Source organism: Mustela nivalis, assembly GCF_964662115.1.
Source record: "Mustela nivalis genome assembly, chromosome: 15".
Classification (NCBI taxonomy): domain Eukaryota; kingdom Metazoa; phylum Chordata; class Mammalia; order Carnivora; family Mustelidae; genus Mustela; species Mustela nivalis.
The window spans coordinates 25,802,276-25,825,998 of NC_139034.1; the positions used below are offsets into that span (position 1 = coordinate 25,802,276).

The 23,723-nt window shown below is 39.0% G+C and overlaps 1 protein-coding gene and 2 pseudogenes across 3 annotated transcripts in view; all 3 read right to left on the reverse strand.

The window, feature by feature from the left end:
- LOC309848615 (mitochondrial ornithine transporter 1-like) overlaps positions 1–23,723 on the reverse strand; it is a 308,432-nt pseudogene that overhangs the window by 218,780 nt on the left and 65,929 nt on the right. The window lies entirely within an intron of this gene.
- Positions 1–23,723, reverse strand: part of LOC309848625 (mitochondrial ornithine transporter 1-like) — a 192,953-nt gene that overhangs the window by 107,295 nt on the left and 61,935 nt on the right. The window lies entirely within an intron of this gene.
- Positions 1–23,723, reverse strand: part of LOC309848617 (mitochondrial ornithine transporter 1-like) — a 194,553-nt pseudogene that overhangs the window by 104,851 nt on the left and 65,979 nt on the right. The gene's annotated exons all lie outside the window — the stretch shown is intronic.

A 23,723-nucleotide genomic window follows, 5' to 3' on the forward strand; every position in this document is an offset into this window, starting at 1 on the left:
ATCATTGGCAGACTGAGACCTTATAAAGTACATTACTTTTGGGCCTGGAGAAAATTTTTGGATTGAACTGAAGGCACTGAAAATAGAAGGTTAAAATTGAAACGTCAGCAAATATAACTTTAACAATTCCAGTCCATGCTACTGGAATATTAAATATACCTGTTAAATACATTTTTTCTTTTCAGTATATAAATTTTAATATGCATCCCATATCTTGCCAGCCATATTTCCTATATCAATAGTCCCCTGTGGCACCTTTATCTTTGGGCTTGTTCAATATTTGAGTTGTGATAATGGGTTTTATTCTATAAATAACAGCTTTAGTACCCTAAACTACAGCCAGCATAACTTTATCATTTGCAAGAATTACTGTTTTATAGGTTCTTTCCATAGTTTGGCTATTGTGGACATTGCTGCTATAAACATTCGGGTGCATGTGCCCCTTTGGATCACTACATTTGTATCTTTAGGGTAAATACCCAATGGTGCAATTGCTGGGTCATAGGGCAGTTCTATTTTCAACATTCTGAGGAACCTCCATGCTGTTTTCCAGAGTGGCTGCACCAGCTTGCATTCCCACCAACAGTGTAGGAGGGTTCCCCTTTCTCCACATCCTCGCCAGCATCTGTCATTTCCTGACTTGTTGATTTTAGCCATTCTGACTGGTGTGAGGTGATATCTCATTGTGGTTTTGTATTCCAAATAGCGATTTTAATGTTTTATTCATTACCCATAAACAAATGCAGAACCCATGAAGAAAACCATTTACTGGTATAGAAAGGGGCAAATGTGCTGCTGTGTTAGTGGGATGCCCTCTGTCCACTGGGCTTGCAAGCCTGAACTGCTGAAATTCAGTTTTCCAGGAGCCTTCTAGAACATTCTGAGGATTCAGATTACATTTGAAGTAGCAATCTAAATGGCCCAGGGCTGCTTAAAAACTTCAAGCTATGGAAGAAACCTTGAAAATCTTACTGTACTCAGAACCAATTTAAGAGGTTCTTGTCCTTTCTGATGGTTACCCAGTAGATTACTTCTTAAACTTTTTCCTCAGGAAGGAAATAATCCCGGGTATGTGGTTGAAAGTAGCCTGCTGCAAGTAGTAGATGAATTCTGACTCTCGTTTTATGTTACATTGTATAATTTTTGAACTGTATTCATAACATACTCTGTTTTAATGTAAATTTTCAAAAAAATCTACAAGTGAAAGTGATGCTTCTGTAAGAAACACCATGTTTTATTATGTGAATTTCTGTTCTTCTTGGCTCACCGTGGCAAAAGACCCCCACCATGGCAAAAGACCAAGATAAATCAAGGGCCTCTCTAATTTGTAACTCTTGGCCTCCTAGGTATTTTGAATCTGAAGGTTAGATTTTGAATCTGTGTGCAACACATCTCATGAACTGGCCGATGTGTGGCTGTTGTTTTTGTTTTGTCTGGTTTTTGTCAGTTCAGAGGTGCAGCCATTGTTTCATTTTTTTTTTTAATTTTTTATTTGCTTTTTCTTTTTAAGATTTTATTTATTGGACAGACAGAGATCAAAAGTAGGCAGAGAGGCAGGCAGAGAGAGAGAGGAGAAAGCAGGCTCCCTGTGGAGCAGAGAGCCCCATGCGGGGCTCAATCCCAGAACCCTGAGACCATGACCCAAGTCAAAGGCAGAGGCTTTAACCCACTGAGCCACCCAGGCGCCCCTGTTTTATTTTTTTAATTAGAAAAGTTTGTAAAGGGCTACGGCGTCTTCATGCTGTCAGAAGTTGAGTAGCAGTGATCTTCTCCAGAGAGGGTATCCCTTCGCCCTCCCATTTCTAGCTTTTCTGGAAAAGCTACGCTCTTCTGTTTGAACCTTCCAGCTCCCGTTAGCAGTTAGACATGTAGCTCCCTCAGTAAATCAGCCCAGAGCTTCCAAGCTGGCGTGCTGTGGTTGGTCACAGATACACCAAGACACTAATGTCCTCAGACAGTTTGAGGATGATTTGAAAAGTTTGGGAAGCGCTGAATTCGCCTTTTGATAACTTCATGCACAGCCTGGCATTTCCAGGTTGTCCTACGTCATGGGTTCAGAGAATTCTCTCACATGAGGGCCTCCCTTGTGTTTATATCAAGCTGTAGGTATCAGTCAACTCTTCTAGTCCTTCTGCAGATTCAGAAGAAATCAAGCCATGTGCTTTTAACTTGGTAGATCCCCTCTCTGATGTCCAAGGTTTATTTCTGAGTGAGCCATTGTCTCTCGAGTGTAGCCCTGCTTATGTGGCCTGATAGGGATGGGTCCCCACCTGATCAGGGGAGAGAGATTTGGTGGAGATCATGGGATTGAAGACATTGTCTCCACAGGCAAATCTGTGGGGGGGAGGGGGGTTGAGAAAAGTTAATAATATGTGATTGTTTGTTAGGTACTGTCACATTTAAAAAGAGCTTTAAAATTCCTTACATGTATAATGAATTCTTTCACCAATTTGTACATTATGAAAATTTCAAACTCTGTGATTCAGATTTGTTTACTCAGAGGGCTGCCTGAGAAGAAACGTAGAAGGAGCAACAGTAAACACAGAAGGAATGAAAATGTTATTGTTAGTAGATTTGACATTTAGAAATTTAGGAGGATTGTTTGGTCTGCATTTCCAAATGGTGCTGTAATGTCATTTACTCAGCTATTTTCAGTTTAATGATGTATACCATCTGATGTATTGCCCTTCCGCCACGGAACAGATATGTGATACAGAATATGTTACAGTGTAATTTACCAATTGAAATACAGCTATTTTTCGGGACATAACAGTGGATGCAAGGTTATATTTCTGGTCCTCTGGGAATCTTTTAGTTTTAATAGGCCATGAGGGTTATGGAAAGCCCTTGACACTTGAGTTTGGGCATGGCTGTACATGAATGACCGTGCTTCTGGAAGAACACACAATGCTTCTGAGATCACTTTGCAGAGTTTTCAAAGAACTAAAGATTAATAATCTGGTGAGATAAAAATCAGGTAGCAGCAAACATCAGATACATTCTGCACAATCATAGCTCTCCAAGGGGATCAAGATTTTGCTCAATTAACAGTACAACGTGGTGATCCATTTACATCCAGAATACATGAAACCCTAGATTAAATAAGAAAACATACCTTTGGGGAGTTTAGTGGACAAAGTAGATATGTCATTAAGGTCTATATAAAATATAATTAGAGGCCAGGAAAATTCCTAGTGTGTTGTGCAAGGCTTTGAAATGTGGAACCTTGACCACTGCCCAGTAGAAATATAATGCAAGCTGCTTAAGTAACTCTTAATTATGACATTACAAAATAAAAAGAAGCAGATGCAATTAATTTTATTTTATTTAGCCCAGTATATTCAAAATATTACCATTTTAACATAAAATAAATATAAAATGATAAGTGAAATATTTTAGGGTTTTTTTTTGTTTGTTTGTTTGTTTTTGTTTTTGGTAAAAAGCCTCCAAAATCTGATGTGTATTTCATGCTTAGAAAACAGCTTAATTTGGACCAGTCATGTTTCAGATGTCAGTAGATAGACTCATGACTGGTATAACTTCTATCAGTGTCTGGCCTTTAGTTTCTGTAGTACTGCAGGCAGAGACTTTATACTATTTTGATTCATACTTTCAAAGCAGTTTTCTTTATTATTATGCCAAAGTCTGTGCTTTCTGAAACCTGGCATCCTTTATTTTTAACTAGACTGGGAATTTAGTTGGAAAAAGGAAGAAGGAGTCCTGTTGATTCAGTGAATGAGTGATTAAAGTTCATAGTGAAAGAGATCAAGATGTGTATTTCCTAATAAGGGAGTAAGACCAATGATATTAAAGAGGCAATAAAAGAGAGAGTGAAGAAGTTATTGAAAACCAAAGTCTGACTAATTCTGGAATTGGTATAATGTTAAGTAATTACGTTTTTAAAAATAGAGCCAAATAATCTCCATAAACAGAAATTCTGAATGACAGATTTTCAGAGTGAACTTTACCTCTGTGGGATTTAGTCTATTTGGGTCATGATATTATGAAAAATTATAAAGCCATCTTCTGTTGCCTCTGTCTCTGTAGAAAAGAGAGTAAGACATATTAATGTCTTCTGGGAATCTGGTTGACTTTAGTAACTACTTTTTTTTAACAGACATGATTTAATAATAATAATAATAGTAATAATAATAATAATATAGGATACCCAAGAAGTTCATATGATTTTTTTCTCCGATCTGCTTTGGGCTCCAACACATTCTGTGGCTTAATAATATGACTTACTCCTGTGCTTTTAAAAATCAAAGTAGTATTTCTAAATTAAAAAGAGAATCTAATAATAACTGTTTTTATGGAGTGCCTTTTGGAAATTGCATTTCTTAGATTATCCAGACATGACAAAGATCCTGCAAAGTAGACGTTAATATTAGCCATTTCTATGGATGTGGAAAAGCTGAATTTTAGAGAGAGATGACTAGTCCACAGCCCTATAACTGCCAGAAGAAAAGGTAAGGGCTACAGAAGGCTACATCCAGCACAGCTGAATAAAGTGATTTAAGGAAGTTTAACTGGTCCCCATGAGCTCTGCAGTTACTGTTTATGGTCTCACAGCAGGAGGGTTAACTTTCCAGTAACTTCTGGGCTTCTGCGACGCGTGGAGTGTGTTTGGGAGGGTTCTCACATGAAGCCTCAGAGAAAACCTACATTAAAGACTAACCGCCCTGGAAGATAAGAACTCTGCCACACTTTAAGTTAGACCTTTTAGTCCGTAGACCAGACATGGAAGAGGCTGCCCGAGCAGCGGCAAGCAAGACACGCCATCAGCCAGCCCTGCTCAGGATGGAGAGGGCGAACAGCGGTCTCTCCGGTGGCTGTTGATCCGGCCCCAGGAGGAGACCGCGGTGGTGGTGTGTGGCGTCCCGGCGCTTGGCGGCACGCCCGAAATCTGGCCACGTCTGCAGATAAATGGGTTCTGGCCTAGCGTGTCCCTCAAACCACAGCTCAGAAGCTTCTGGGGGGAGGCACGATGGCGTGAGGAAAAGAGTATGGACTTCAGGATCAGACAAAAGTGCGTTCAGATGTCGGCTGTGCCGTCTGATAACCATCCAACTCCTCCAACTCCCTTTCTTCACTTGGGAAGTGGGGGTGAGTCATCCCCACGCGGAGCGTGACCGAAGAGAACGCGTGACGTGCCTGCCACGGTGCCTGGCACATACCCGATTGACCGGTTAGACTTTTACTGCTGAGGTACTATAGTAAATAACATACTCCTTTAAATTACACAAGACGAAGTGGCGATTTCACTTCTGGCTGTGCTAAGAGTGTAGCGCAAGAGATTGTTTTCAGGCAAGTCGTTGCAATGCCCTGCTTTATGGAACTGTGCTTGGAAAGGAAAGCCCTCCGGAATTCTCCAAGGCCACCTCCGGGGAATCATGCATTCACTGCTGCTGTGTCCACCGGCTCGGCTGCAGAAATAGTGAAAGTACTGCACTCTTTTGTCCCCTTTTGACCTCCTAAGAATTTCTCTTCAGAGTGCCATCTAGTAAAGCTATGTGGCATGCTAAGTTACAGTGGATGCATTAGTTACCCATTGTATTCCTGCGGAAAGTGGGGGCAGAGCCACTGGGAGTGAGAAGTTTGGTTAAATTTCACAAGTTCAACCAATTCGGATTTAGAACTCAAACTCTATCAACCAATATTTGTTTATTCCATTTCCTAGCTTATGCCTTGGAGACCTGTATTTTCTTTTATCTTTTCTTTCTTTCCCTCCCCTCCTTTTCCCTTTACTCCTCCCCTGTCCCTTTCTCCCCTCCCCTCCCCCCCTCCTCTTCTTTTCTTTCTTTTTTTTTTTTTTTTTTTAATTTGACTTTTTTCATTTGACAGAGAGATCACAAGTAGGCAGAGAGAGATGGGGAAGCAGACTCCCCACTGGGCAGAGAGCCCGACACAGGACTCGATCCCAGGACCCTGAGACCATGACCTGAGTGGAAGGTAGAGGCCTAACCCACTGAGCCACCCAGGCACCCGGTCCTCTTCTTTTCTCATAAGTAGACTCTACACCCAGCGAGGAGTCCCACATGGGATTTGAATATATGACCCCAAGATCAAGACCTGAGCTGAAATAAAGAGCTGGACACATAACTGACTGAGCCACCCAGCCACCCCTATGGATTTTTAAAATATAGGATTTGTAGGTTTGCAACCCTATAAATGGAAGAAGACTTGAAAATCTCTTCACCCTTTCATTTGAGGAAACTGATGCCCAGACAGGTTAGCTAATTTACCAGGTGGTAATAATAGTTAGTGGTAGTACTGCAGTGCTGTAAAGTTAAGGAAGAAGGGCTGTATTGTTTTCTCCATCTAATTTGACACAAATCTCACCAAATAATGTTTGGTGATCAGTGACAAGATTTCAGCATATTGCTGAAAAATGCACCGTAAAATTTGCTTTAAAAAAATTGCTTTAAAAAAAAATTTGCTTGCATTAAAAACTGCCACTAGGTGGCAGGTGTGTTTCCAATTGCTTGGTCTCCTGTGGCCAAGAATGCCTCATGTAGCCCTCTCTTAATCATTGATTGGTCTGTAGGTGATATCTTACTTTAGAGTGACTTATGCATACACTGGATAGCACCCAATAACAATTTGGATAATCTGACTTAAAATTATGTACTGGTATAATCCAAAAAAGTCAACTTTTTTAAAAGATTTATTTGAGAGAGAGAGAACACGTGCCTCTGTGTGAGCTGGGGGAGGGGCAGAGGGAAGGAAAGAAAGAGAGAGAAGGAGAAAATCTCCAGCAGACTCCCTGCTGAGCACAGAGCTCAGTCACAGGAGACAGGGTCCTAAGATCACCATCCAAGCTGAAATCAGGATCATAGGATCCAAAGATCATGACCCAAGCTGAAATCAGGAGTTGGAAGCCCAACCCACCCGTAAGTTAGCTTTTATGAAATGAAAGATGTGTACAAATTATGTAAATCATAAGGGTGTGCCTCAATTAATTTTCACAGTTGGACACATTGATAAACCTACCACCAAGATAGAAAATTAAAACATTACCAACCCAGAAGTCTCCCTTGTATCTTTCTTTAGTCATTAGTACTCTCCAAGTATAAGCACTGCTTTGACTTCTGTCACCATAAATTAGTTTTATCTTTTTGAATTATATAAATGGAATCATGCTAGATGTCCCATGGTAACTGTTTTTTAAAATGGTTTAAATGGTTTAATGGTCTCCATTCTCTTTCTAATGAATTTTGATGAAGATTTTAATATTATTCATTTTATTAGCCTATCACTTATGATTAGTGCTTTTGGTGTTCTGTTTGTGGAATCTTGGCCCCTCACAAGATTATGAAGATTTTCTATTTTATTTATTCTAGAAACTTTATTTTTTTACCTTTCATATTGACATCTGTATTTATCTGGAATAGATTTTTGTGTATGTTGTGAGGTAGTGGTCAAAATTCACATTTTTTCCAAATATGGCATTCTTTTGACTAGCATCATTTATTGACAAAGCCCTCTTTTTCTAATTGCAGGACAGTGCCATTTTATCTCAATCAAGTGACCAATTATGTGTGAGTTTATTGATCAGCTTATTCATACTAATGTGTCAATTCCAAAATATTTTAATTATTAGAACTTTATAAATCTTGATATATGAAAATATAAGTCCCCCAACTTTGTCCTTTTACTTTAAGATCACCTTGGCTATTCTTATTTCTTTGCATGTTAATTTAAATTTGAAAACTGTTTACAGTACACACACACACCACACAAATACATAGCACTAGGATTTTGATTGTTTTTTTATTGATTGGTTTTTAATTTGAGCTGTAGAGATCAATTTAGGGAGAATTTACATTTTTTTAAAGATTTTATTTATTTATTGAGAGAGAAGGATATAGCAAGAGAGCATGAGAGGAAGGAAGGGCAGAGGGAGAGGGAGAATGAGCAGGGAGCCTGATGATGTTGGTCTCCATCCCAGGACCTTGAGATCATCACCTGGGCTGAAGGCCAATGCTTAACTAAGTCACCCAGGCACCCTTAAAGGAAATTTACATTTTAATATTGAGATTTCCCACTCATGAACATGGTATAGCCTTTTTTTTTTAAAGGACTTTTTCTTTTTTTTAAAGATTTTATTTATTTATTTGTCAGAGAGAGAGCGAACGAGAGCAAGCACAGGCAGACAGAGTGGAAGGCAGAGTCAGAGGGAGAAGCAGGCTCCCTGTGGAGCAAGGAGCCTGATGTGGGACTCGATCCCAGGATGCTGGGATCATGACCTGAGCCAAAGGCAGCTGCTTAACCAACTGAGCCACCCAGGCATCCCTTAAAGGACTTCTTTAATTTCTCTCAATAATATTTTTTTTTCAGAGTGTGTGAACATCTTTTATTAAGGTTATTTTTTGATGTTTAATTCTTTAGTATTATAAATTTTCTTGGCTTTTGATTTTTTGTTATGGTTATGTTTTTGTGGGTATATTGAGCTTGCAAAATTCATGTGTTAATTTTGTGCCTGTAGGGTCTTTGTATTTTCTACTGATGCAATCATTCCGTAAATATTTATTCTGTGAATAATCACAGTTTTACTTTTTCCTTTTATTATCTTCATTTTTTTATTTTTAAAGATTTTATTTATTTATTTGACAGATGCAGATCACAGGTAGGTGGAGAGGCAGGCAGAGAGAGAAGGAGAAGGAAGCAGGCTCCCTGCTGAGCAGAGAGCTCGATGTGGGGCTCGATCCCAGGACCCTGGCTGGAATCCTGGCCTGAGCCGAAGGCAGAGGCTTTAACCCACTGAGCCACCCAGGTCCCCCATCTTTATTTTCGAAAATTCTTTATTCTTTTTGATACTGGCTGAAACCTACAGCATAAGTTGAATTGAGATGGTGATAACAAATACCCTTTTTCTGATTGCAGTGGGAAAAAGCTTTAACATTTTACCATTAAATGTGATGCTTTTGGTAGATTTTAAAACAGCTACTCTACAACAAATTAATGTGGTTGATTTTTTTAAATATATATTTATTTATCTTTAGAGAGAGAGACAGTGAGTGAGATTTGAGGGAGGGAAAGAGGGAGAGAATCTTAAGCAGACTCCCCGTTGGGCGTGGAGCCTGACACTGGGCTTGATCTTGGGACCCTGAGATTCTGACTTGAGCTAAAATCAAGAGTCAAACACTTGACTGACTGAGCCACCCAGGTTCCCGTAAGGTTGATTGTAAGAAAATGATTCCTATGGGTTCATTTTATCAAGTACTTTTTTGTGTTTATGTGAAGAGGTGTTAATGCCAGGAATTTGCCTGTTGAGAGTGATGAAACTCTTCCTAGAGGAAGGAGGAGAAACTTCAGCTTCTTCTGAAGGGTCACGGTCATCAACAGGGGTCCAGACATTGCAATTATAAATGGCAAGTTCTTAAGACCAGGAGTAACATGATGAAATTTTAAAAATATGTGTCTGTTTGTAATGTGCACTGGAAAGAGCAGAGGCTAGCAACAGATAGATTAATAATAATCCAGACTTGTTAAAGAGAGGTAAGGATGTGGAGGCAGTGAAGGAAAATTAAAGAAGTGAATCAGAAGTGGTTTTAGGAGGCATAAATATGATTGTTGTTGTATGTATTAGAAAATAATCTTCAAATTGATTCAAAGATAAGGTTCCAGGGTCTGGATGTTCATGGTTTTCACAGACTGCAATGGGAAACTGGGAAAAGGATTTTTTTGGGGAAAAGAATAAATTATGACTTCAGTTTTGGGTGCTGGTAAGTGAGGCTTTTTCCCCATGGTAAGATGGTAAGCCATTTGTGTGTAAGGGAGCTATCTTGGCTGCAAATCTCCAGTCTTTATCACAATTCCAGACATGATAAGACTATCTGTATAAAGATCACAGGAATCTACGTGTTTGTTAGATTGTTCAGTGATAATCTATGTGGGAAAAGGTAGAGTGAGATTTAGGAGGGGAAATTAGGTTTAGAGATATTGATCTGGGAGATAATAATTGGGTCTCTGGTAGTTGAACTTCCTGAGAGATCAAACAAAGAGAGAAAGGACATATTAAAACCAATGAGAATTCTGGAAGATCCCTCTCTGTGTGTCATAAAATATTTTATGAACCTGGAAGGTGAAGCATATTGAAATTGGAGGTTTATGAGTGAAAATAAAAGAAGCATCCTTATGGAAGTAGGCAACCGGCAGCCTTCAAGATGAAGGAAATGACTGTGTCTTAGACAAAGTTTGGCATCCAGAAAGGTCTCCAGATAGCATATGGCTTGCTGTCGTGTGACACTTGTGTTCATTTAGATGCTGGTTGAAAGCTGTTTTCAAATTAAAGTTCAACTACAGATTTGTGCATGTACTTCATAGCCCTATTCTTGATGACTCCAGCAAGTTGTCATCTACTTGGTCCTCATGAACAAAAATGCAATTATTTTCATCCTCCAAACCATGGCTTTTTGCAGAGATGAAGTATGTGTCAAACCACAACACCTAGTATCTACTGTTCCTCAGATTTACCAATGCTTTTTTTAGCAGGCTCAGTGGTTTCCCAATTACCAGCATGCTGCCTCCAACCTTTTTTTAGTCTTAAAATATATGATCTATGACATCTTTTTCATTTTTGAATCCCTAGTGATTGAGAAAGTTATTTTTTTTTTTATAAATGGGAGCATTAATGACAGTACATATGATTAGGTAGGGACTTTATAGATTGTTTAGTATTATGTTCATGTCTATATCTTCAGAGCCAGAAAAGACACTGAAATTTCATTTAAACACTCTGAGCTGATGGAAACATATTTAGCCAAAGTTAGGATAAATTTATTTTCAAATTAAGTATTTTAATAGCTGTTTGGGCGAACGGCCTCAAGCACAGGTCAGAAATACTTCTTTGAAATGTATTTTCAGAATTGGCTGTTTTATAGAGAATACAGGTTTTTTCTGATATGAAAAGTTAAGGGTTTTTTGTATCTGTGCATATGGTTAGGTCACTGGGAAGGAAAAGGAAGAAAGGATTTTCATTACATGAATCTTGCATTTCATGTAGAAGATTGTACAGAAGTTCTAAAATCTTAAAATCTCTAAAAACTTAAATGAGTTAATGAAAGTGTTACTTTCTAATTAGGGGGAAAACCCCTTTTAAAAATTGGCTTTATTGTAGTATTGGGCAAGATTTCAAATGACCTCAGATTTGGAATATATTTTTTTTTCATTGGAGAACAGTCTGAGATTATGCCTTTAATTTAGAAATAACTCAATAACACAAATAACTCATTTGTGTTTAAGAGGAAAATACCAAAACTATCTTGTTTCAGTTGGCTTGCTTGTGTATTTTGCACAAATAGTGATGTCATTGCACACAGAATGATACCACGATTATTGATAAGAATCATTATAGCGAGGTACCTGCGTGGCTCAGCGGGTTAAGCAGCTGTATTTGGCTCAGGTCTTGATCTAAGGACCCTGGGACTGAGCCCCTGTTGAGCTCCCTGCTCAGTGGGGAGCCTACATCTCCCTCTCCCTCTCCTCCTCCCCCTGCTCATGCTGTGTGTGTGTGTCTCTCTCTCTGTCTCTCAAATAAATAAGAAAATTTTTTAAAAATTTATCATCATAGCATAATATTTAAAATCATGAAGGCTAGATCTCAACGGGCCATTTTAAAATCATCCTTTTGCTGCTTATTAGTCAAATTACCTAACTTCTCCGTGTTTCCACGTCTGTAAAATGAGAAGAGTAATACCCCCGACCTCTCAGGGGTGTGAGGAATAACTACCTAGGGTAGTTAGGAGTTAGAACAGTTCCTCCCCCGTGGAAGTCCGTGCGTTTGCTGATTCTGAAGCCAGTCCTTTTCCTCTTCCTCCTTCTTCTCTTCCTCCTCTTCTAACTCCTGAGAAATATCACCTCTCTTCTCAGACAACGGTATGAATTCCGTTCTCTGGCCAGCAGCTTTCCCTCATTGTATCTCCCAAGATGTATTTAGCTGCCTTTAGGCATCAAGTTAGAGAGTTTAAAGGACTGTCTTTTAAAAATCAGATGTTTTTTGGGACGCCTGGGTGGCTCAGTTGGTTGGACGACTGCCTTCGGCTCAGGTCATGATCCCGGAGTCCTGGGATCGAGTCCCGCATTGGGCGCCCGGCTCCATGGGGAGTCTGCTTCTCCCTCTGACTTTCTCCTCACTCATGCTCTTTCTCACTGTTTCTCTCTCAAATAAATAAATTTAAAAAAAATATTTAAAAATCAGATGTTTTTTGAATGATACCATATTTAAATTAAAAGGTAAAAATAGGGCGCCTGGGCAGCTCAGTGGGTTAAGCCTCTGCCTTCGGCTTGGGTCATGATCTCAGGATCCTAGGATAGAGCCCCGCATTGGGCTCTCTGCTTAGCGAGGAGCCTGCTTCCTCCCCGCCCTCCCCAATCTCTGCCTCCTTGTGATCTCTCTCTCTGGCGAATAAATGAATAAAATCTTTAAAAAATAAAATAAAATAAAAGGTAAAAATACATTCCCCATGCATATTGGGGGAAAATACCAGTGAGCACTGAACCTACTTCCTCATGATCATTGTTAGAAAGTTTTCACTTGTGGGGCGCCTGGGTGGTTCAGTGGGTTGGGCCGCTGCCTTCGGCTCAGGTCATGATCTCAGGGTCCTGGGATCGAGTCCCACATTGGGCTCTCTGCTCAGCAGGGAGCCTGCTTCCTCCTCTCTCTCTCTGCTTGCCTCTCTGCCTACTTGTAATCTCTCTCTAAACAATCTCTTTGAAAGTTTTCACTTGTGAATGTTTCTTAAATATTAGAATAGAGATTAATCCATATTTATTTATAGGACTAATTCTAGTTTAGTATTTCACTTTAATGTACGTCACCAAATGTGGTTTTAAGCCTCCATTTGACCAGTCTTTGTTTTGAATACGCTTTTTTTTTAAGATATTTTTAAAGATTATTTATTTATTTATTTGACAGAGAGACAGATCAAAAGTAGGTAGAGAGGCAGGCAGAGAGAGAGAGAGGGAAGCGGGCTCTCAGAGAGCCTGATGTGGGACTCGATCCCAAGACCCGGGGATCATGACCCGATCCGAAGGCAGAGGCTTTAACCCACTGAGCCAACCATGTGCTCCTTGAATACGCTTTTGATACTCCTTGGCTGCTGCTATTTTTGAAATTATTCTAATTTTCTGGAGTATTAAAAAAAAAAGATAAACTCACTCATGTAACTTACATACACTTCAGGAATATTTCTCTAGTCAGTTTTTAACTAGTGGTTGGCTGTGTGTGTGTGTGTGTGTGTGTTTGCACATGCTCACACATGTATGTGCACTTAAATGTACTATCTGGGCATATTTTCATTGAGTATGAGTAATATTTTAAATATTATTTGAATTTGAATAATATTCTGAAATATTTCATGTATGAAGGTTGGGGATGTCAGAAATATCTTAAATCGTGGAACATAACAAAGTTTGTGAAAAAGGTCTTCTATGGTCAGTTTTTCTTGGAATTAGCTTCTTTAAGTCACTTTAGTGTTTCTGATTGAGTACACCTAATATAAATCCCTTTATACTGTAAGACAGCTTACATAAGACACTAGAACTCACACTTTAAGTATTGTTTTTACTACTTATTTGCAACAAATCATCTTTCTAAATTATAGACTTTTTTTTCCATGTTAGAGCCCCTCTTTAGCTCCTAGGATGCTCTTTGATGTATGTGTGTATCTGTGTGTGTGTTTGTGTGTACCCACACATAGTAAATTTAACGTGTTTGTACACACACACACACACACACACACACACACGAGTGCGCATGCGTGAATGTTCTGAGACTCAGATTTAAACGTACTGATGACTTCATGCATACTGAAATGTCTCTTCTTCCCCACTTTTCAAGGCTTAACTTTATTTCATCTTCCTCTGTAACACCTTAGGTGGGGTCCCTCAACTTCCCACTCTACTTTTTCTTCCACAGAGTTCCTATTTTGTTACAGAAGGTGTGACTTGATACAGGCTAGAGAATACGGACTTCTGTCACAGTTATTTTTATTGTAAAGTGTGGGTATTTAATCCTAGGTCACCATGCTTTGTACATGAACTTATTAGATAATACAAGCAGCTAGTCAGTGTTAAACTTATGGTAAGCAGCCAGTGGATGGTAGCTATTATTGTTATGCTTACTTTACTTACTTGTATTTGTCTCACCTTTGTTTGTGAGCTTCTTTAAATTAGGTATTGTGGCATAGGGTTTTTAATGTCCTCAGTTCTGGCATATAGGCGATCCACGGATGAATTAACAGAATATATATACCATGGAAGGAATACTGCAATTACACATCAGCAGACCTTCATCATCTGCTAGCAATTACTTGGATTATATTTGCTTTGACTCCCAATATCCATATTTTTCCAGCGTTTAAAGAAGTCTTTGATACTTGTAAACAAGAATCAACCTAATATTTCATTTGTCATTCTCAACAAATAGTATTTTGATTTTCTGGTATTATTTAGTCATGAGAGAAGCATATGGTTATGCAATTTATTTGACGGTCTACTAATTTGCTCATTGTTGAGAAATACTAATTGATAATGTATTTATGTTGACAGCTTGCTATCTGTGGTGGGCCAGATTATGAGCTACATAGGGTAATGATTGTGATGTCTGAATGCGCAAACTGAATTGATGAGTTCAGCCGGACAAAACTGTTGTTCAGTAAGGCACCTGGCAACCCATAAGACATTCATTAAAAATATCAAATAAATCTCTTGTTTCTGTATCATTATATCAAAATGTCAGTAAAACAAATCTATTAAGCTCTTTGATCCATCCTTCAAATTCTATTTTAAAATCCGCCTATGTTAAAATTCCTCTGGGTTCAGATATTTGAAGAGATTGAACATGAAAGTACCCTAAAAATATCTTGTCTGATATTTTCTAATTATTGTTAAATATTTTGAGATTGCAAATTTCATTTAAATGTCAACTGTAATTAAATGTGTGCCATTTGTTTTTCCACTCAGGTTTTGCAGTTTGATAAAATGTTTTTCCCCACAATTTAATAAATATTTGTTTTATTTCACATGAATTAATTCAAAACTAGATAAGAGCAACATATTTTAATCAACTATTGTTGTGATGGACTAGAAAATAAATTTACTCCCTAAGCACACTGTTTACTATGCATTTGAATGTAATTTATCTTGCTTAGCATTGGCAAGTTAAACATAGAAGGCAATAATTAATAGGAAAGCCAAATACTGCGTACTGCATACTGAATAAGGCAACTTATTTTTCTTGAATATATAAAATTTGTGATTATAATATATATGCCTCGCTATGTACAGACAACACTCATTGAACTGCAGTAGTAGAGAAATTATTAGGCTTGTGTGAATTACACGTTTTTAATTGGTACCAACTATGTGTTGATCATGATTATATTTTCAGTTGTTTTCAAAATTGGAAGCTTGCTTTTCAATGTATAAATCATACTACCACATTATACTTGCATAATGTGTTAGGAAGGGAACTGCCACCCTATTATTTTGTTCCTCCCACCAACCCCTTGGAAACTCCAAAGTACGATGGTTTAAAACACATCCTGATAGAAAGGATTGAGAGAAAGTCGTCAACGCTCTTCACATGGGGATGCAAACGTGTGTGTGGCCAAGTCACTTTTGGCGGAATGTGGTGTTGTACGCCATCGTTTCCCGTACAAGTACGAATTGCACGTGCTCATATCTGTGTTGTAATCTCAATCACATAAATTAGACATATGAAGACAAAATTTAATCATCTTGTCAGTTCTTTGCAATACAAATCAGGTTTTTGACTGTGCAGCCCCGATAAAATGGCAATTACACTCAAATATGAGCATAGCCTAAATTACTTTTCAAACCATTATATTGAGCACAATATATGTAAAAGAAGTGCTTAATTAATTTGCTATGGTTACTTTCTTTTAAAGGTTTATTTGTTCTCTGTCTGCAAAGAATGCGGGGATGTAATGGAAGCTGAAAACAGATTAAAAGAGTAATTTCCATGTCGGTGTGCTTTTGCTTTACCTCCTCCCTCTGAAAATGGGCTGTTGATTCAGTGAACTCTGTTCTTCAATGTTTGCTCAGGCTTCGGGCCATACCTTACTCTGAGTGAGACCTTAATTCGTAAAGTTTGCTCTTTCTGTGTTGTCTGCTAATAGTGAAAAATTCCTGGGTGGAAGCATAATTTCAGAGAAACATAAAGCTTGAAATAAGGAAGAACTTTTTTTTTTTTTATAAGTGGAGCATTTTCAATTGATTTCTGTGTAACTAATAGAATTCCCTAAGATTTTTGGTTGTTAAGGACCTGAAATTCCCTGTCTCCTGTTTCTCTTAGCAGTTACATCATTGAATTCTCTTAATGGAGGAATTGGAGACGCTGTACTTTGAGAGCCTAGGGCTCTGAACCTGTCGTCTGTCCTAGGACCTTACTATAAAAAACACACAACTAGGACTGACGGTAGTCTTGAGGAAGTGTAACTTGGATTCGAGTAGGCCATTGTTTGTTCCTAGTTCTCAGGAAAGTTTAAGTGGAAATAAGAGTCTGTGTGTCTGTGTGCTTGACTATGAATGTAAGGAGGAGGGTTGGGACTGACATTTGTTGAATAACTAATAAGTGCCAGAGTGTCTGCTAAGTACACTGTACATTCTCCTTTTCAACATTCATAGCTGCCTCCCCATCAAGATTTTATTTATTTATTTGAAAGAGAGAAAGAGTGTGCGCACAATCACAAGCAGGGAGTGGGTGGCGGGAGGAGGAAGTAGTAGACTTCCCACTGAGCAGGGAGCCCAGTGGACATGGGGCACCATCCCAGCACCCTGGGATCATGACCCGTGCTGAAGGCAGACGCTTAACAACTGAGCCACCCATGCATCCCGTGATACAGGATTAGTAAACGAGGAACAGGGCACACAAAACATAAACAGCTTGCCTTAAGTCACATTATTGCCAAGTGTCAAGGCTGGTGTTCCTGCTGTTTGATATTCATGTTGTGATCTTTTCCCAAGATGAGAAAGCACACAGTCCTTCTCAGATGGAGCGGAGTGTGTCATTTATTCATGTGAGATCCTGAAATTGTGTGTGTAGAAGAGTACTTGGTGTTTGTATATCATCGCCTGAATTGCCTGATGAGTCAAAGAAAAGGGGTGGAACTTTGTGCCCAAGTTTTTGTCTCAAGGAAGGGAGGTAATGCTAGAAAGTAGGTATGTAATTATAAAATATATCCAGGGAATAATCTGCCTTGAAGTTTTTTGCATTATCTTTTTTAATTCATGAGGTCTTCGCTATGATGGTTTTGTGTTAATAAATTTAATGGAAATTGGATTACTTATTGTAAAGATACTGCTCTCTCTGTGGACTCTACCTACCCTAGTTGAAGCGATTTCTGTTAAAACTTGGAGAATTCATGAGATACAAAGAATAATGATCACTCTTTAATAACAAATCATGAAAATTATATGTATGTCATATGTAGACATTATTTAGAATGCAGAACCACATTTCCCAAGTGGAAAATAACCAAGTGTCTTTTCCTATTTGTGGTGAGAGGCATCTCTAAAATTGGATATTCGTATAGACATAACTTGCTGACTACTTACGGCCTATGTTAAAGAATATCTGAGGACTAGTTTGCTTCTCTATAGAAAACGATGTTTGTGCCACGGAAATCCATGTGTCTTTTCTCAGCAGTGATAAGTCTCATGCTGTACAAGTTCAGGTAGGTGTCACTGTCACCTAGCAACAGGCTCGCTGCTTTGTGTCTTCAGCGTCTCTTTTCATTTTTAAGTCAAAATAGCTATGAAAACGTAGCACTTAAGTATGCATTTATCTCCAGAAATACTTAGATTAACCTTCAAATATTTTTAGTTCCCAAGACAACTCACTGCAACAAGTAAAACAGAAATAGCTTTAAATGAAGGAAGGCAACGTATATATCAAAAACCTTGAGGCACAGCAAGGCCAAGATGGGTCTGTTACATAATATCATTGACTTAAATTCACAAAGCCTGCTTGTAGGAGTCCCTAATTGGCTTGAAAAGTTTTGTGAATATGTATATAAACCTTTGTTACCGGACTTTTTTTTTTTTTAATCAGCCCTTGAAAACACAAGATCAGAGCTAATGAAGTAGTGATTTGTGAAACAACCTAGAAGACAGAATCCCAAATGGGATTGCTGTACCATTACCAGAATTCCATTTGCTTGAAACAGAGCAACTAAATTACCTTTGGGCAGAGAGTAGAATACCCTGAGTGGTCAGATGTCTATAAGCACCTTTAAAAGGTATCTCGCTGTCTCTGTTTAAAGATATATAAAAGGATTTTCAGAGGAACTGGCAACAAGTGTACTTACGGTTCCTGAAGTATGCAGAATGTATTAAACACTCACCTTTAGAGATGGAGAGCATAACAGATAATTTCAGGTGTGACGAAGAGCTAGCAACCTGTTACTACAGGAGATGAGATAGTGCCCCTACCCTAAAGTGTAACTCCTTCTTCATCAAGCTGGGTAGTATCCACATCCGTTCTGACCAAGGTCAGTTGTATTGTCCAGGATACTTAACTGTCTTTGAATGACAAAGGACGCTTAGAATTCCTTTTAGGAAATTTTAGGGAAGGAAACGAGATCAAGAGGAACAGAATTTAGAAGACGATTCCCTATTGCTACAATTTCTCCAGACTCACCATTAAAATAGCCGTATTTACTAACAGTCCTAAGCAGCAATTATTTTTGTTTAAAAGTAAGTCTAAACTTCTTTCCAAAATGTAATATATCATGCCTTTTCTTATTTCTCATATTTACTTTGTGTTGAAATAAGGGACCAACCCTTTGCTTTTTCTTTACCTGACAATTGAGAATCATTTTTGGAGCCAGGAAAGTAAGCACCAAAACATGTGTCATGAATTTTTGATGAGGACAGTGGCCTTTAAAACTTCTGTGCTGTGAGAAGATTCACGGGATAATTTTTTATTTATTTATTTTTTATTTATTTTCAGCATAACAGTATTCATTATTTTTTCACCACACCCAGTGCTCCATGCAATCCGTGCCCTCTATAATACCCACCACCTTGTACCTCAACCTCCCACCCCCCGCCACTTCAGACCCCTCAGATTGTTTTTTAGAGTCCATAGTCTCTCATGGTTCACCTCCCCTTCCAATTTCCCCCAATTCCCTTCTCCTCTCTAACTCCCCATGTCCTCCATGCTATTTGTTATGCTCCACAAATAAGTGAAACCATATGATAATTGACTCTCTCTGCTTGACTGATAATTTTACAAACCTATTTGGCAGACTTAAGTAATATTTTAATTAGGAAATTGATGAGATATTAACTGTTCCTGGAAAGGTTCCATTTTCCTATTTTACATCATGGCTTGATTTTGATGGGGATTTGGGGAACAACACAAAGGCCCCTTAGCATGAATCAAGTTGATATTCATCTATTTTGTGGTCTCAATTTTGGGAAGTCCTGTTATTTTCTTGCTTCATCTGGGCCACTGATGAAGGAGTAAGAATTCCTATGTGAATGACAGCACACATTGCTGCATAGACATGACCCTAATTGGGGTAGGTGGTAGACAAACCGGTGTTACTGTTACCCCTGCTTCTGTGGAGAAGGAAATGGGGACGCCGGTTGGATGAATTGTTTCAGGTCCAATGGCCAGTGGGAGACAGTGGTGAGCCCAGGGATTGATCTTCTCAGCTCTACACTGTGACTTCATTTGCTGTCACATGTGCTGCTTAAAGTATTGGGGTGCTCGAGGGGAGCTGCTGGTCAGGAGATGAGCTTGAGCACTCTTGGAGGAGTGTGAAGTAACGGAAAATGAAAGTCAGCATTATATCAGGCTCTCAGGTTTGAAAGATACAGAAGTATACATTGAAGTTGTAGGTGGTTGCAAAGATAAACCCAAAATCCATGCTCAGATGTGGAGCTAAGGAGTTCTAGAAGGACCCTGACATTATCTAACTGCTTACCTTGGGCATGAAATTAATCATCATTGTCAAATCGATCTTAAAATAGTTCATGTACTAAAGTTCCAGAACTGCTTTCAGTACAAATTATATCACTAGGCTACTTTGTAAATCCCCAAATGCTGTCAAAATGTGGGATATTATGTTGGGTATAGTTCACATTATTTAATGTTTTAGTCAGCAGATTAATTTTATCTAAAAATACAAATTAGATAATGGAGGCCCTAGTTACATGGATAGGAAGAATCCACATGATTGATAGAAACATGAGTTTATTTTGTTTTTCTTCCATTTGTCATTACTGCCTTCATTTACTCATTTGACAACATTTATTGATCCCCCTAAAATGTGTGAGGTAATGTGTTCTGTTTCCAGAAATAAAGATGGGTGTGACACTATGGTAGCATGGGCTTCTGTTTCTCTGGGCGGAGCATAAGTTGGTAGAGTCTGTTTAAAAAGACGTTTTGAAAAATTAGGAAAAAAAGTTCCTATTATTTTGATGTGGTAATTGCACTTCTATAACTATATTCTAAGGCTGTAATTAAAGGTGCAGACTTAGAGCAGCTAAGTATAGTAGACGAGGGTGCCCGGCTCAGGGGGTGAATGGTGGTGAAGATCTGCCCTGGGCTCTGCTCATTGGGCCCTCCCTCCTGATTAGAGTCTGTCCCTGTCTGCCCAGAGAGGGCGTCCCTTCTGGGCGCACAATGTCATCACCCTGGCTAGCAGAGGCCCCAGTGGCTGTAAGACTGACATAGAAAGATGTTTAAATGTTATCAGCAGTACACAAAATCGTAAATTAATAGACAAAAATTAGGGAGTAAATATATCTCTGCAGTGGAGTGTTACAAATTTTGGATTAAGCATCAGGAAGTTGAATATCATGTGAAAAATGGCCAAGATATATCAAAGTGTGGGGGGAAAAACCTACAAAATTGGAATATAAGATTGAAGCCAGTTTTTGACGTACCTAGTACATTTTGCTAAGTTGGAACTGATCAATTTAGATACATTTTGAAGACTAGAAAGGACAGGACATGTTTGATAAGAACATGGTGTTTTAGACGACTTTTTAATTCTTTCAAGGGAAACCATATTATGGTTTCATAATGTAAAATAGAAGAATTACACTCTGAATTTCCAGAGAATTTTTCTAGTTTGCCATTGTAATATTAAGATATTATTGGGGTGCCTGGGTGGCTCAGTCATTTAGTGTCTGCCTTCAACTTAGGTCATGATCCCAGGGTCCTGGGATTGAGCCCCACATGGGGCTCCCTGTTCGGATGGAGCCTGCTTCTCCCTCTCCCACTCCTCCTGCTTGTGTTCCCTCTATCGCTTTGTCTCTCTCTGCCAAATAAATAAATAAATAAAATCTTTAAAGAATATTATTAAAATATTACATTTACATTATATTGCTTTTCAGCAGCATTTCTAGTAGTAAAAACTATAGTATATACATTTTGAGATATAAACTTTTTTTAATATGTAAGTATTACATAGGTATAGAGAGAGAAGTGGAGAGGAAGGACGGAGGGGACAGAGGGGAAGAGAGAGAGAGAGAAGGAGAAATTGGTTGATTGGTTAACTTAAAACTGGAATAAAATTAAAAGCCAGTCTGCCTTACAGACCAAGCCCATGGAACTTGTGAATCATGCTATGTTTCATTTAAGGCCCTATGAGCGAGTGAACCCTTTCTCTGTTCAAATGTCTGGAGAGCCACGCAGAGGAAATCTGTGCCGTGCTGCAGGGGTGAGCCACCAGCAGAGTGGGTGCTGCTGAGAACGCCAAGGCCTATCCCTCTTGAGTATAATTCCGAATGAAAAAGCAAAATCAATTATGCCTACTAAGCTAGCTTCTTGGTTTTCCACAGCTTTGGAGGGGGAACTGGTTCCGGGTTCACCTCCCTGCTGATGGAACGTCTCTCTGTCGATTATGGCAAGAAGTCCAAGCTGGAGTTCTCCATCTACCCAGCCCCTCAGGTTTCCACAGCTGTAGTTGAGCCCTACAACTCCATCCTCACTACCCACACCACCCTGGAGCACTCTGATTGTGCCTTCATGGTAGACAACGAGGCCATCTATGACATCTGTCGTAGAAACCTCGATATCGAACGCCCAACCTATACTAACCTTAACCGCCTTATTAGCCAGATTGTGTCCTCCATCTAAGCTGGCCAAAGAAAATGTGCCTCATGAAAGGGGAATTCTGAAGCAAGTTACATAATGTGCTGAATGAAAATAAACAGGAGGACTCTCAAGATACTTCCACATGAGGCAAATGCTTCATTGTAATCCAGCAATATTTAAATATATTTAGTGAGATCCAAATGGCCCTGGGGATATGGAAGCTTTTGAGATTAATTTTTTGGGGTACCTGGGTGGCCCAGTCAGTTAAGCATTTGACTGGACTCTTGGTTTATTTAGGTTCCGGTCATGATCTCAAGGTTGTGGGGTTGAGTCCTAGGTGGTGGGCTCTGCACCTGCTTGGGAATTCTCTCCCTATGCTCCTCCCCCCTGTATCTCTCTCTCTCTTGCAAATAAATAAATCTTAAAAAAAAAAAAAAGTTGCTTGTGTATTGATCAACATGAAGGCACCAAAAAGTATTCACATTAATTATGTTGCATATGTATCAGCTGTAAAGAGGGGGAAAAAATCTTTTCCTCTGGAAAACAGCATTACTTAAAAATTCCTTGGTTGTTAAGAATAAGGGAGCCAAGTGCTCCAGGAAGAATATTTGTGACTTTCATATATTAAATTTACTTTTAAACCAATTTCTGCCATTTTCTCCTCCCCTTCTCCTTCCTCTCTGGTACCTCCCTTTCCTTTTCTTCCCTCCCTCAACTCTCTTTATTTAGATCCTCATTATCTTGTGCTCAGGAGCTGTCCTAGTTGGAGATCGTACTTTTATTCCCTCATTTCTCCACTTTGCCCTTTAGTGGCTGGTAAAGAGCAAGCAAAAAAACAAACAACCAATGAAAAAAATATTCTGCCAATGTTGTTTTGATTATCTCATTCTACCAATGAAGAGCCTAAAGAGTTGCAGAATGAAATTGTTCACTCCCCAGTGGAAGAATGTCATCAACATGTGGATCTTTTTCTTCATTATTTGTTTTTGTGTGTGTTTCTTGCAGGATCAATGTGACTCTAGAGACAAATGGATGCATGAATATCCGTATGAAGAGGAAAACAATAAAGGTTGGTTAGTCAAATTTTATATAACTGCATTGAAAATCTTAGGTTGAACATGATTTGGGGGCCGTTACTCTCATTCGAACAATTCTGTGTCTGGGTATGGGACAGAAGTCAGTACTTCGATACATACATCTATCTGTAAAGTGTAATTTAAAAATTTTAAACCCTTAAATATGAAAAAAAATTATAAGGAAAAAACCTTTTTTGTGTAAGTCTAGCTGTTATCAGTTTCATAGAACTTAGGCTGGAATTAAGAAATCAGCTTACTGACAAGAGACAGGATGGCGGGGAAGTAGGAGAAGGCGTCCTTTCAACCTGTACCCTAAAGTGAGCTGATTACCTTCCAAAGAACTCCGATCACCCACGAAATCAGCCTGAGATCAGAATTATACACGTCTGGATCTCTACTGTAGCAGAAGACGCCAGTGGGCAGGTAAAGTGGAGTGGGAACTGCGGACTGATATTGGAAGATAAACAAAAGGAAGAGGGAGCCACCAGAGGCGACCCGTTGGAAAGTAATATCCCAATACGAGAGTGCCCTGCGCCTGGGGACCAGCATCAACTCGGGAGTGTGGT